A 12,459-nucleotide genomic window follows, 5' to 3' on the forward strand; every position below is an offset into this window, starting at 1 on the left:
AGACCTGGCACTGTGGGATCAACAATTACATCCTGACCAAAAGGGGGAAAAGAAGTATAATTAATAAAGTATCAGGCGCAGAGAGAATTCAAATAGTCGAGAGGCTACCCTGGAGGTAGCTCTTATGCAAGCTTCAGGTAGACCTTGCTACCTATCATAACTTGCCAACCCCCAACCAGGACCATTTCAGCCAATCCTAAAGAACACCTAGGGCGATATATAAGATTCCACAAGAGTTTCAGGTACTAAAGTAACTTTCCAGAAACCTACAACCTCCAGAGGGGTCCCTGGTCCAGATAAGTCCTGAAACCTAGCCCAACCTCTCTCAGGTAGCTCCATCTCCCTACCCCATATTAGTGACAGACCCTTTCAACAGCAAAACTTTAGAATTGTCATAGCCCAAACAGTCCTAAAGAGAGGGATGGAAAGATCTAAGGTGATGGTGGAATTATACATAGAAGATAGGACTTAAATGAATATGAATGCTGAACCATTAAATTGATATCTTTTAGTCTCCAGTATTTTAGAGTAGCTAGAAGTGAAAAACTAACATTGTGAAATTGTAACTCATATCAAACTCTTATATATGTCCTACAACTAATTGTGGTGCTGTGCTTTGAGATTTATAGCTTTCTTGTATATATGTTAAAAAAAAAGAAGGAAAAAAAGTCAATTGTGATGACAAAAAAGCATTTAAGCCCTCTAGCCTCCTGTATTCTGGAGCAGCTAGAAGGAAAAATATGAGAGGATCATATGGTAGCCCACGACAAACTCTGGGATCTGCCCTGTAACTACTTGTTGAAGAGTGCTTTGAAAACTATTGCTTTTTTATTTCCTTGCTTTGTATATACGTTGTACTATACAAAAAAAGTTTAAAAATCATATTTACTACCTTCCCCTTTAAAATATAAACACTTTGAATTGTATATTTTCATATACAATGTCATATCCCTGACTGAATGAATTGTAAGAAAAGTGAGATAAACCTTTTCTGGCTGCTTCCTATTTTCCCACTAAAATAGGGAACTAAGAGAAGGAAGGTATTAAAAATTTGAGGAGGTGAAAAATAGAAACAATCTGAATGTCCACATTTAAATACAATGAGGTATATTCCTATGATTGAACGCTGCATTGCCACTGAAAGGAATTAGTGATTGATTTTATATATATATATATATAACTTGCCAATACATACAACTCTTAAATTTAAAAAATAGATTACAAAAGAATATAACATGTTATCTTTTATGGTTTAAAATATTAAAGTAATATCTGAATGCTTATTCTGTGCCAAGCAATACTCTAAGGGCTTGGCCTGTAATCCTATTAACAGCCTTTACTATTACTATTATAACTTTTTATAGATAAATAAACATGAAAGCAGAAAGTTGATTTCCGCTATACACAAAGTAAAAGTATGAAAGGATACCCACCAAATTGTTAACAGTTTTCCTATCCCCATGAGGTACAAATGGTTGTTGGGAGAGATATACACCAAGGTGCCATAGGTCATTTTTCTATAGTACAAATTTACTATGATGATCATATTAGAAACAAAATAATCTTATTTCTCCCAAATGGAAAAAATCCACTTTATATCTTTCACTTCAGCATGTTGTCAACAAGCTTCACAAGCAGATTTCTCCAGCATAACACTGTGTTATCCTGTGTTATCTCCAGGATAACATGTGTTTGAATGAAGCCATTCAAAACATGAGATGTTCACTTGATGGTGATAACAAAACTGTCTGCTCCCCAAGACACAATTAACTTATCTAATCTGGGGATGAGGGTGTAAGATAAAAGTTTTCTATAAATGCTAGAATCTCACTTGTCAAAGAATTTAATTCAGGAGAAAGCAGGTATGTACTATCTCAGCTAGTGACATCTTAAAGACAGCTCCACCCACAAATGGCTCCATACATATAGAATAATCTCTAAAGATTCCGTTAAAGAAATCTGTTATCCCTGTAATAAAGTATATTATTTCAGGAAAAAAAGAGGCCAATCTATGCTAATATGACTACTAGTACAAAACGCTGTTATGATTTTTCTGGGAGTAAGTTATTTCACTGTCATCAGTTCTTAGGGAGGAATTAGTTATAATTAATTGGTGTTCCAAGACTTCAAGTTAGCAGGAAGTAGGCCACCGACATCAGAATTAACTGGCCAATGGTAATGCCAAACATATCCAACTATTAGTTGCTGTACCTTGAGACTGAACTGACTACAGAGGAATCTAGTCTCTCACGTATTATCTTCAGATACGTCAGGAAGTATACACCAGGTCAGAGAAAATGAGGATGGGAAGGTATGCATAGACCTCGACTTGGAAGAATGAATACCACACTGAAAATCTGATTAGGTAACATAGCATTAATAGTCTTTATCTCTCTGTGCTACCTATTAAGTACTCCAATAGCTACCATATCCCTCTATTACAAATAATGTTAACTCTAAAATAGCACCAGTGATAACTAGGTTGCTCTCACTGATACAGAGACAAAAGAACTGGCAGCATTGTGGTATAGAAGAAGAGAGGGAAAAAATACATGGTCTTCATATGAATGCTACCACTTACAAGTTGCATGACATTAGGCAAGTGAAAATCTAAACCTCAGACTCCTGGAGATTAGTCATACCTTCCTATTAGGATTGTCACAAAGATTAAACAAAATGATTCATTAAAAGTCCTACCATAATCTTGACCCAAAATGGAACACAATAATCATTACTCAATAAATCTTCTTCCCACTGATAAAACCAGAAATGTTCAGGTCCCCAAAGACAGGGAATTTAACTTTGAACCCAGATCAAATAACCAACAGTAAAAATTGGAGAATTTAGAAATGACACAGGTATACTTGGCTGATACCATTTCTTCCTATCTTATTCTCAACTAGTAGGTAATATTCTGGGCAATTACAGAAGAAATTCCAGTCTGGTCCTACGCTCACTATTCAACTGTCCACTAGGATCAAAGTAGAAAAACACAAGCATCCAGTACTGGTCTGGTGGACAATAATGTTGATACCTACTAGGTTAAATCTAGCCCCTTAAAATGGGTCTTCATCTTTGAGTGTTGGATGGAGTTGACCTGCTTCCAAAAAAACAGAAAAGGAAAAATAGTAATTTTACAGTGGAAATACCTTAGCCAAAGGGAAACGGTAAAATCATCAGTAAGGTCTGATAGCATGTTCCCCTGGAGATGATGTGATGAGAAGGGTATTTCACCTCTGTAGTAGACTTTCCAAAAGCCAATAATTATTAAAGTATGGTAATAACAAATGAATAAATTGACAGACCATTGAAACAGTATAAAAAGATACTAAAATATACCCAAATACTAATGGAAATTTAGCATATAATAAATGTAGCATCTCAAAGCTGTAAACATAGCTTTATACTCAAATACCATTTGCAAAAAGATAAAGCAGGATCCATGTTTACTGTGTATATAAAGATAAATTCTAAATGATTATTGATTTACAAATTTAAAAAATGAAACCATAAAAGCACTGAAAGAAAACATAAGTGAAATATTTCATAATATTTGGTTAAAGAAGGCCTTTTTTTTTTTTAAATAACTCAGTTCAGTTACTTAAAAAAATCTGTATAGCAAAACATACCATAAGCAAAGTCAAAAGACAAATGACAAACTGGGAAAAAATATTTGTAACTCCTTTGACACAAGGGCTAATTTAAGGAGGGAAGGAAGACAACCAAATAGGAAAATAGACAAGCAGTATGAACAGGTAGTTCATAGAAAAATTATTTTTTAAACATACAGAAATACTCAACATCACTCAGAATGAGATGTGTAAATTAAAACTCCAAGATACCAATTCTGTCCTAATAACATACAAAATCCATAAGCTTCACCCATATTCTGCTTGCCAACAAAAAAAGGAAAAACAGGTACTCTTATACATTGCTGGTGGGAATTAAAAAATAGTACAACTCCTAGGTGGGAAATATGGCAATACTTACCATAATCATAGATATATTTGCCCTTCGATTCTAACCATCCCATTTCTGGAAATCTGCCATACCCCTGATGGCTATGAAATGACATACACAACATTATTAAATGTAGTACTGTTTGTAATATAATCAGAGCAAAACATGGCAAACAACCCAAGTGTCCGGCAATACTGAATTATTTGAATAAACTATAGTAGACCGACACAATGAAAAGCAACACATCTGTGAAGAAAAATGAAGACAATCTTTGTGCACTGACATGGAAAACTTTCCAGAACATTTTAAATGCAAAAGCAAGGTGCCTGACAGTATATAGGGTAGACTATTTTTTGCTTACGAAAGAGGAAGAAAAAAATATTTAATGTATTTGTGTAATAAACGTATAGAAGAATAAAGAAACTAGTAAAAAAGGAATAACATTAAGTATGAAAGGGAACAGAGTGGAGCAAGACTTCACAGTGTATATCTTCTTTTGACCACATACATAACTACATATTCAAAACAGTTATTTTGGGGTTTTAATTTATATACTATATCTCAGTGTTTACTGTCTGACATATACCTCATTTAATCCTCATTAGAAGCCTGTAAAGCAGGTATGATAATCATCTCCGTTTCAGATATGAGGAATCTGAGACTGAGCTTGCACAGTATCAATAAATAGTAAGTAAATAAAGCTGGAATTTAAAACACAGATCTGTTTCCAAATATTGGGTCATTTCTACATAATTATGTGAAATTCAATCTTTGAGGGCAAAAAGCACTGCTTTAAATAATTAACATAAAAGTTATCCACACATTATTAACAACAGATTATGATATAAAACACATATCTGTATTTAGAAGAGTAATGTGGGGAAAATAGTTTAGTTGTTTCTCAAAGAATTAAACAGGGATTCATCTGACCCAGCAATTCCACTCCTTCGTATATATTACAAAGAATTGAAAACAGGGATTCAAACAGATAACTCTTCACCAATGTTCATAGCAGCATTATTAACTTCAGCCCAAAGTGGAAACACAAGAATTCATCAACAGACGAGTGGATAAAGAAAATTTGTTATTTCCATATATGTTATTCAGCCATAAAAAGTAATGAAGTTCTGATATTTGTGGGAACATGGATGAAACCTGAAAACATTATCCTGAAGTCAACCAGATAAAAAGGACATATATTGTATGGTACTAATTACGTGATGTATCTAGCATACGCAAATTTATAAGAGACAGGAAGTAGATTTATGGTAACCAGGAATTAAAGGAGAGAAGTATAGGGACTTACTCCTTAATGGGTACAGAGGATGAAGTTTCTATTTGGAGTAACAGAAATGTCTTAGAAATGGTGGTGATGATTACACAACATTGTAAATGTGCTTAATGCCACTGAATTGTAAACTTAAAATGGTTAAAACGGTAAATTTTGTTATGCATATTTTACCATAATATAGAGTAAGTAATTGAAAACTTCCTACATTACCAAAAATAACTCCTGATTCAATGTGATTTAGGAAATCGACAAGACAAAATAGCTTCAATGTACATTTACAATAGTAATTCCTCTTTTCTTTTGGATTGATGTTCCTAAAGTCTGAAATCCAAATTACCCTTTTATCTCTGCCTTCCCTCACGGCAATTCAATTTTATCCACTAAAATGAAAATCATTCTTTGAAGGTACATTGCCATTACACTGGTAGATACTGCTATCTAAATTCCTCCTCATGCATGTTTATGAGTATTGAAATTCTAGATATGCTACCAACTTAGAGCTCTCTATCACAGCAGTATATGTAAAAACAAATGAAGTTGGAAGTAGTTTGTCAATTTCCATTTTAGATTATTCACATTTAATGTTGATTAATCAATGATTGAATTAAAATCTACTTACAGAAGTTTTCTATTTGTTTCATGTTTTTTATTTCTTTTTTCCTCTTTTACTGATTTCTCATGTTAAGTGAGCATTTGTATGATTGCATTTTGTCTCCTGTATATTCATTATTTATCCCTTTAGTGAAAATGTAATATTATCATAAGAATTTTTCTTCTGTGGCTTTTTGATTATAAAGAATAGAACATACCTACTGTACCACAACCCTCTCCATATCATTACCATCATCTGATATTCTACAATTGCTTTTAGTTAGGAGTTTTAGCTGAGTGTGCATACCCATATACTCTCTCTCTCTGACGGCCACTTTTTTTAAACTTTTTATTGTAGTATCATACATATAACTCAAAATGTCCCATTTTAACCACTTTCAAGTGTACAATTCAGTGGTGTCATTATCATCACAAAATTGTGCTACCATCACCAACATTCAAATGACCCTAATTTTTTCATCATCTCAAATGGAAACTCTGTATCCTCACTCCAAGCCAGGCCCTGGCAATCTGTTACCTACTATCTGTCTTCACTGTATTTTTTTTTCTCTTTTAACGTTTTTTATTGTATAGTATAACCTATATACAAAGCAAAGAAACGAAAAAAGCAACAGTTTTCAAAGCACTCTTCAACAAATAGTTACAGGACAGATCCCAGAGTTTGTCATGGGTTACCATACAATCCTCTCATATTTTTCCTTCTAGCTACTCCAGAATATAGGAGGCCAAAGGGCTTAAAAAAATTTTTTTTAATTCATCATCATGATCATTTCTTAGAACATTTGCATCAATTCAGAAAAAGAAATAAGAAAACAGAAAAAAAATTCATACATACCATACCCCTTCCCATCCCTTTCACTGATCACTAGCATTTCAAGCTACTAAATTTATTTTAACATTTGTTCCCCCATTATTTATTTTTAATCCATATGTTTTACTCAACTGTCGATAAGGTTGATAAAAGGAGCATCAGACACAAGGTTTTCACAATCACAAAGTCATACTGCAAAAGCTATATCATTATACAATCATCTTCAAGAAACATGGCTACTGGAACAACAGCTCTACATTTTCAGGCAGTTCCCTCCAACCTCTCCATCACACCTTAACTAAAAGGTGATATCTATATAATGCCTAAGAATAACCTCCAGGATAACCTCTCGACTCTGTCTAGAATCTCTCAGTCATTGACATTTTATTTTGTCTCATTCCGCTCTTCCCCCTTTTGGTCTGACGGCAACTGTAAAACCACAGGAATGTTCCAGTTCAGAAGGGGCCCAGAATATAGTTTTCTGTTTCAGTTAAAAATTCTGTCTCAATTCTGCTGTGCTACAGCTTCCATCTGGATTTCTCTCCTGTTGTAATACCAGTACTTAAATGAAAATCTCTTCTGACAGACATTGATTGGTCAATAATATAAAACCCTACCACACTGCTAAAAGAAATCAAATAAGATCTAAATAGGTGGAAAGGCATTCCCTGCTCATGGATAGGTAGGTTAAATATAGCTAAGATGTCAATTCTACCCAAGTTGATCTACAGATTCAATGCAGCACGAATGAAAATTCTAACAATCTATTGTTAAATCTATTTTGAAGATTTGGAAAAGTTAGTTATCAAATTCATCTAGAAGGAAAAGAAACCTCAAATAGCTAAAAGTATCCTAGAAATGGAAGGAGTAATAATTCCTGTCTTTGAAACTTATTAAAAAGCCACAGTGGTCAAAACAGCATGGTACTGGCACAAAGACAGAAGCATTGACCAATAGAATCGAATTGAGACTGCAGAAATAGACCCCCAAATCTATGGTCAACTGAATTTTGATAGGGCCCCCAATTCCACTGAACTGGGACAAAATAGTCTTTTCAATAAATGGGCATGGGAGAATGGACATCAATAGTTAAAAGAATGAAAGAGGATCCTTACCTCACACCCTATACAAAAATTAACTCAAAGTGAATCAAACACCTAAATATAAGAACTAGTACCATAAAGCTTCTAGCAGATACTGTGTCTGCTAGACATTAGGGACACCCAAATTAATAGGCGAAGCCCTTGATCTTGAGGCTTACTCTTGTGAAGCTTATGTGTGTAGCAGAAAAGCTTAGCCCACCTATAGGTATGCCTATGAGTCACTTCCGAAGGACCTCTGTCATGGTTAGGGACATGTGTCAGCTTGGCCAAGTTGTGGTAGCTGTTTATCTGATTGGGCAAGTAGTGGCCTTTCTGTTGCAATGAGGACATTTCATAGGATTAGGTCATGATCACATCAGCTGCATCCACAGTTGATTCCATTTGTAATAAGCTAAAGGGGAGTGTCTTCGACAATTAGTGATGCTAAATCTAATCAAGGAAGCCTTTTAAGGAGGACTCAGAGGAGACAGGCCCCATTCCTGCTTCGGCTAGTGAGCCTCTCCTGCGGCGTTCATCCAGACCCTCCATCAGAGTCGTCGGCTTCACAGCCTGCCCTGTGGATTTGGACTCTGCGTTCCTGCAGTCACATGAGACACTTTTATAAATTTTATATTTGCAAGTGTTCCCTGTTGATTCGGTTTATCTAGAGAACCCTAACTAATACAACCTCTTTTGTCACTCAAATGTGGCCTCATTTTCTCTAGTACAACTTTGAAGTGAAATCATTGCCCTCCCCCCTACATGGGGCATGACATCCAGGAGTGAAAGTTTCCCTGGTGGTGTGGGGGATGACTCAATGAGTCTGGTCTAGATACCATGGGATCAACAATGCCATACTGACCAAAAAGGGAAGAAGTGTAACAAGGTATTAGTGGCTGAGAGAGTTCAAATAGAGTCGAGAGGCTACTCTGGAGGTTGGTCTTAACGCAAACTTCACTTAGACATTGCTACCTATTTGCCAAACCCCAACCAAAACCATTCCAGCCAATCCTAAAGAATGCCTAGGGCAATAAATAAGATTCTAAAAAGATTCCATGCACTAGGGTAACTTTCCAGAAAACTACAACCTCCAGATGGGTCCTGGACCAGATAAGTCCTGAAACCAGCCTTTCCAGCATATTAGCTAGTTTCATCTCCCAACCTCTTATTATTGACAGTCCTTTCAACACGAAAAAGGTAGAATGGGCATAGTCCAAATACCCCTAAAGAGTGGGAGAAAGACAAAAGGTGATGGTGGAGTTATACAAGAAGATAGGGTTTAATAAACGGGTATGACTGCTGAATCATTAGCCTGATATTTCTTTTAGTCTCCAGTATCTTAGAGGAGATAGAAGTAAAAACCTAAAATTGTGGATTTGTAACCCATACCAAACTATGAAATCTGTTCTACAACTAACTGTTGTGGTGTGCTTTGAAATTTATTGTTTTGTAGACATTATTTTTCACAAAAAAGAAAAAAAATTGATGGTTGTGATAAAAAAATATTTATTACTTCCAGCCTTCAATGTTCTGGAGCAGCTAGAAGGGAAAATCTGAGATGATGGTATAGAAGCCCAAGACAAGCTCTGCGATCTATCCTGTAACTACTCGACGAAGAGTGCTTTGAAAACTATTGCTTTTTCTTTCTCTGATTTGTATATATGTTATATTATACACTAAAAAAAGTGGGAAAAAATGAAATAAAACCCTACCAAGAATAAACATTTTAAGTCAAGTAAAAGTTGAAGCTACATATTTATTGTCATTCCTTATATTACTAAGTTCAAAGAAAGTATCATTGCTGTGATTTTTTTAAATCAGATATTTTAGGCACAAATTTTCCAGTTGTATGCATGGGAAAAATTATAATATGCTATCTTCATATAGCAACTACTCCAAAATAGTAAGCTATCCTTGCACCAACCCAAAGTCTCAGGGACAGATGTACTGATTAGAGACTTTGACAACACAACTCATGCTGTCTGAAAGGCCTTTTGAGGCAGATGTTCCATTTTATGACTCATCTAATCATTTACTTATATACTGATGTCCACTATTTTATACCACTCATATCAAATCAACCAAGAAGTGAAAAGGAAACCCAAAATTTTGTTCCTGAAAATATAAAGTTCAAATTCTGATTTGGAGTATTTCTGAAAGGTACAAAAAAAAGTTTTATTTGAAACAGTTTTCAGCTTTATAATCACTGAATTCTTGTAGAGTTTCTATATACAAATTTGTCAAGGGTTGGCAAGCCAATTATATTGTGGCAGATTAGATAGGAGATGACGGGTGAAGTGACCCTAAATTTCCTTTTCGCACACACACTTAGTACATCCTTCCCTGCACACCTAGCCTTCACTCAGGTTGGCACCTAAAAAGAACCAATGAAAAGTGCAGCTGTCATAAAGCACTTATTAGCATAGCCAGAGGGGGAAGGGCCCCTCCAAATCCTTATAATCTGGATCCAAGGATCCAGACCTCAGACTGCTTCTCCTTCTTTGGAGAATACCTTCCCTCATCTTCCTTCTAGCATTTTGAGCTGCACAAACTGACCAGTCCTTGAGTTCTTTTCTGTGGCTGAGTTTCCTGTGGCTGAGATTCCTGTGGCTGAGTTAAGACCTTCACTGCATCAACCCCTGGTTGAGGTCTCAACTTCTCTGAGAATTTCTGAGACTCTACAGCATCCAGCAGAGAACTTCCAAGGCTCTCCAGCATATGACTGAGGACTCCAGGATTCTCTACCATCGAGATTATTAAATTACTTGGCTGTACACACTGAGTATTCCTTCAATTATTTCCTGTGACTGAGTCAAGAAGTCTCATGGCACCAACCCTTCCTTGGTTGATGTCTGGTTTTTTCCTAAAATTCCCAGGGCTGTCCAACTTCAGTATCACAGAAACCTTATATCACTGGCTGGTTACCTTGGAAAATATGCTTATATTGTATTTTACGCTTTATCTACAATCTACAAACTGAATACTGACATTCCTAAAGGTTTTTTTTTTTTTTTACAAAGAACAAGCGCAATTTTCTTTAAGTGAGTAATTTTTTCCATTAGTTCTGAAATCTGTTTTATGAAAAAAATTATCTGAAGAAAATACTTGTCAATTTAAATAATGTCAATATATTGGTACTACTAACTTACTTAAATAAATTACAGCCAGGATTACTTAACAAGGCATCAAAGAGAAAAAATTCAGATTACTTAGAATCCATTTGCTAAAGTAACCATGTAGATTGTTGTGTAAAGTTAATGTTACGATAGTACAAAAGAAGTTATCCATCAGTCTAAATATTTATTCTAATATCAATATTAAACCTTAATCAAACAGTTATACTTTGTTCCCTTTTAAAGGAATAACATGAATAAAAATGATGACAAAATGCTTTTACCTGAGAATCTATAAATTAGAACAATGCCATTAAAGTGATTATGAATGTACCATATCAAGAGTATTAAACCTTCATTAGAAAATCAAATCCTAAATTGAAGGATTTTCCACACACGTGGAGTGTTCAACATTTTACCTCAATATTTATTGAAGGCAAATATTTAAACTGAGGAAAACCTTTAATAGTATAACCATATTCTTATTTGCAACTCTAGGGAAATTTTTTGTGAAACTGTCATGTTAAACAGTAGTCAATAGTTGCATACAATCAATAAATAAATTCAGTTCAAGGCAAGAACTACATCACCATTTAGTGGCTGCAATTTAGGTTATTCTAGCGTGTAATACATTAATTGTATAAAACAAAGCTGATGTCACAAACACAAAAGAACTTCTTGCAAATCAAGTACCACAAGTAATTTTTATGCTGCCACTGATGGCTGGTGACAAGTAATGAGCACTTTGTTCAAATGTACACACTATGCACATAAGACAACAGGTGGTTTATAAAAAGAAAATACTGAAGCTTTTAAAATCTTCACAACTAACATTTTTATAACATGTCTTGGCAGAATATCTGCAATAATCTTTGAATAGCTAAATGATTTCTTGTATAAAGAAATATAGCATTCTCCATGTTAAAATGTTAAAAATCTAAACCACACAAACAACAGCCAATACTGGGCTAAAATGTTTACACCAGACAATGTATTAATATATTGCCAATGCATTCTATACATTACTGATCTAGGCTGTAATATTTTCAAACTTAAAAAAAAAACTATCCTTTATAATAGATATCTGAGTACTTTAAGCAGATGGCAATGTCCACAATGGTGGTTCTCTCCAAACTACCACCACCACCACTACCCAAATGTAAGAATCTATTCTCAGAATACAGCACTGGAAACTATGTTGTTGCTTGTTTGTTTGTTTGCTTGTTTTAAGAGAATAATGCAAAGATAGAATGAAACAAAACTTCAAAAGTTTGAGACATAGGTATTCACTACCCCACTTCACAACCCAATATACTACACTGAATTTGCTTGGGAACAGATTATATCATAAAGAATTCTTCCTATTCACCCTCCTCCAAATATCCTTATGTACAAAGAATCCCTACTTTGTAGGGATTGATGATATTATGATTTTAGCTGTTCTTGTTCAGAGAGCAACAAATGGGCATAATGGGGGTGGTGGTAGTGGAGTCAATTCATCAAAAATACAAGGAAAAAAACAAGCAAGAAATATTTGAAGTAATAATGGTTGATAATTTTCCTAAATTAGTAACAGACACCAAACCACAA

General features: G+C 34.8%; 1 protein-coding gene across 3 annotated transcripts in view; it reads right to left on the reverse strand.

Annotated features, from left to right (window-relative positions):
* The window catches only part of OLA1 (Obg like ATPase 1), a 264,781-nt gene that overhangs the window by 105,591 nt on the left and 146,731 nt on the right, over nt 1-12,459 (reverse strand). The window lies entirely within an intron of this gene.

The sequence above is a fragment of the Tamandua tetradactyla genome, chromosome 3 (genome assembly GCF_023851605.1).
Source record: "Tamandua tetradactyla isolate mTamTet1 chromosome 3, mTamTet1.pri, whole genome shotgun sequence".
In the NCBI taxonomy this organism is placed as follows: domain Eukaryota; kingdom Metazoa; phylum Chordata; class Mammalia; order Pilosa; family Myrmecophagidae; genus Tamandua; species Tamandua tetradactyla.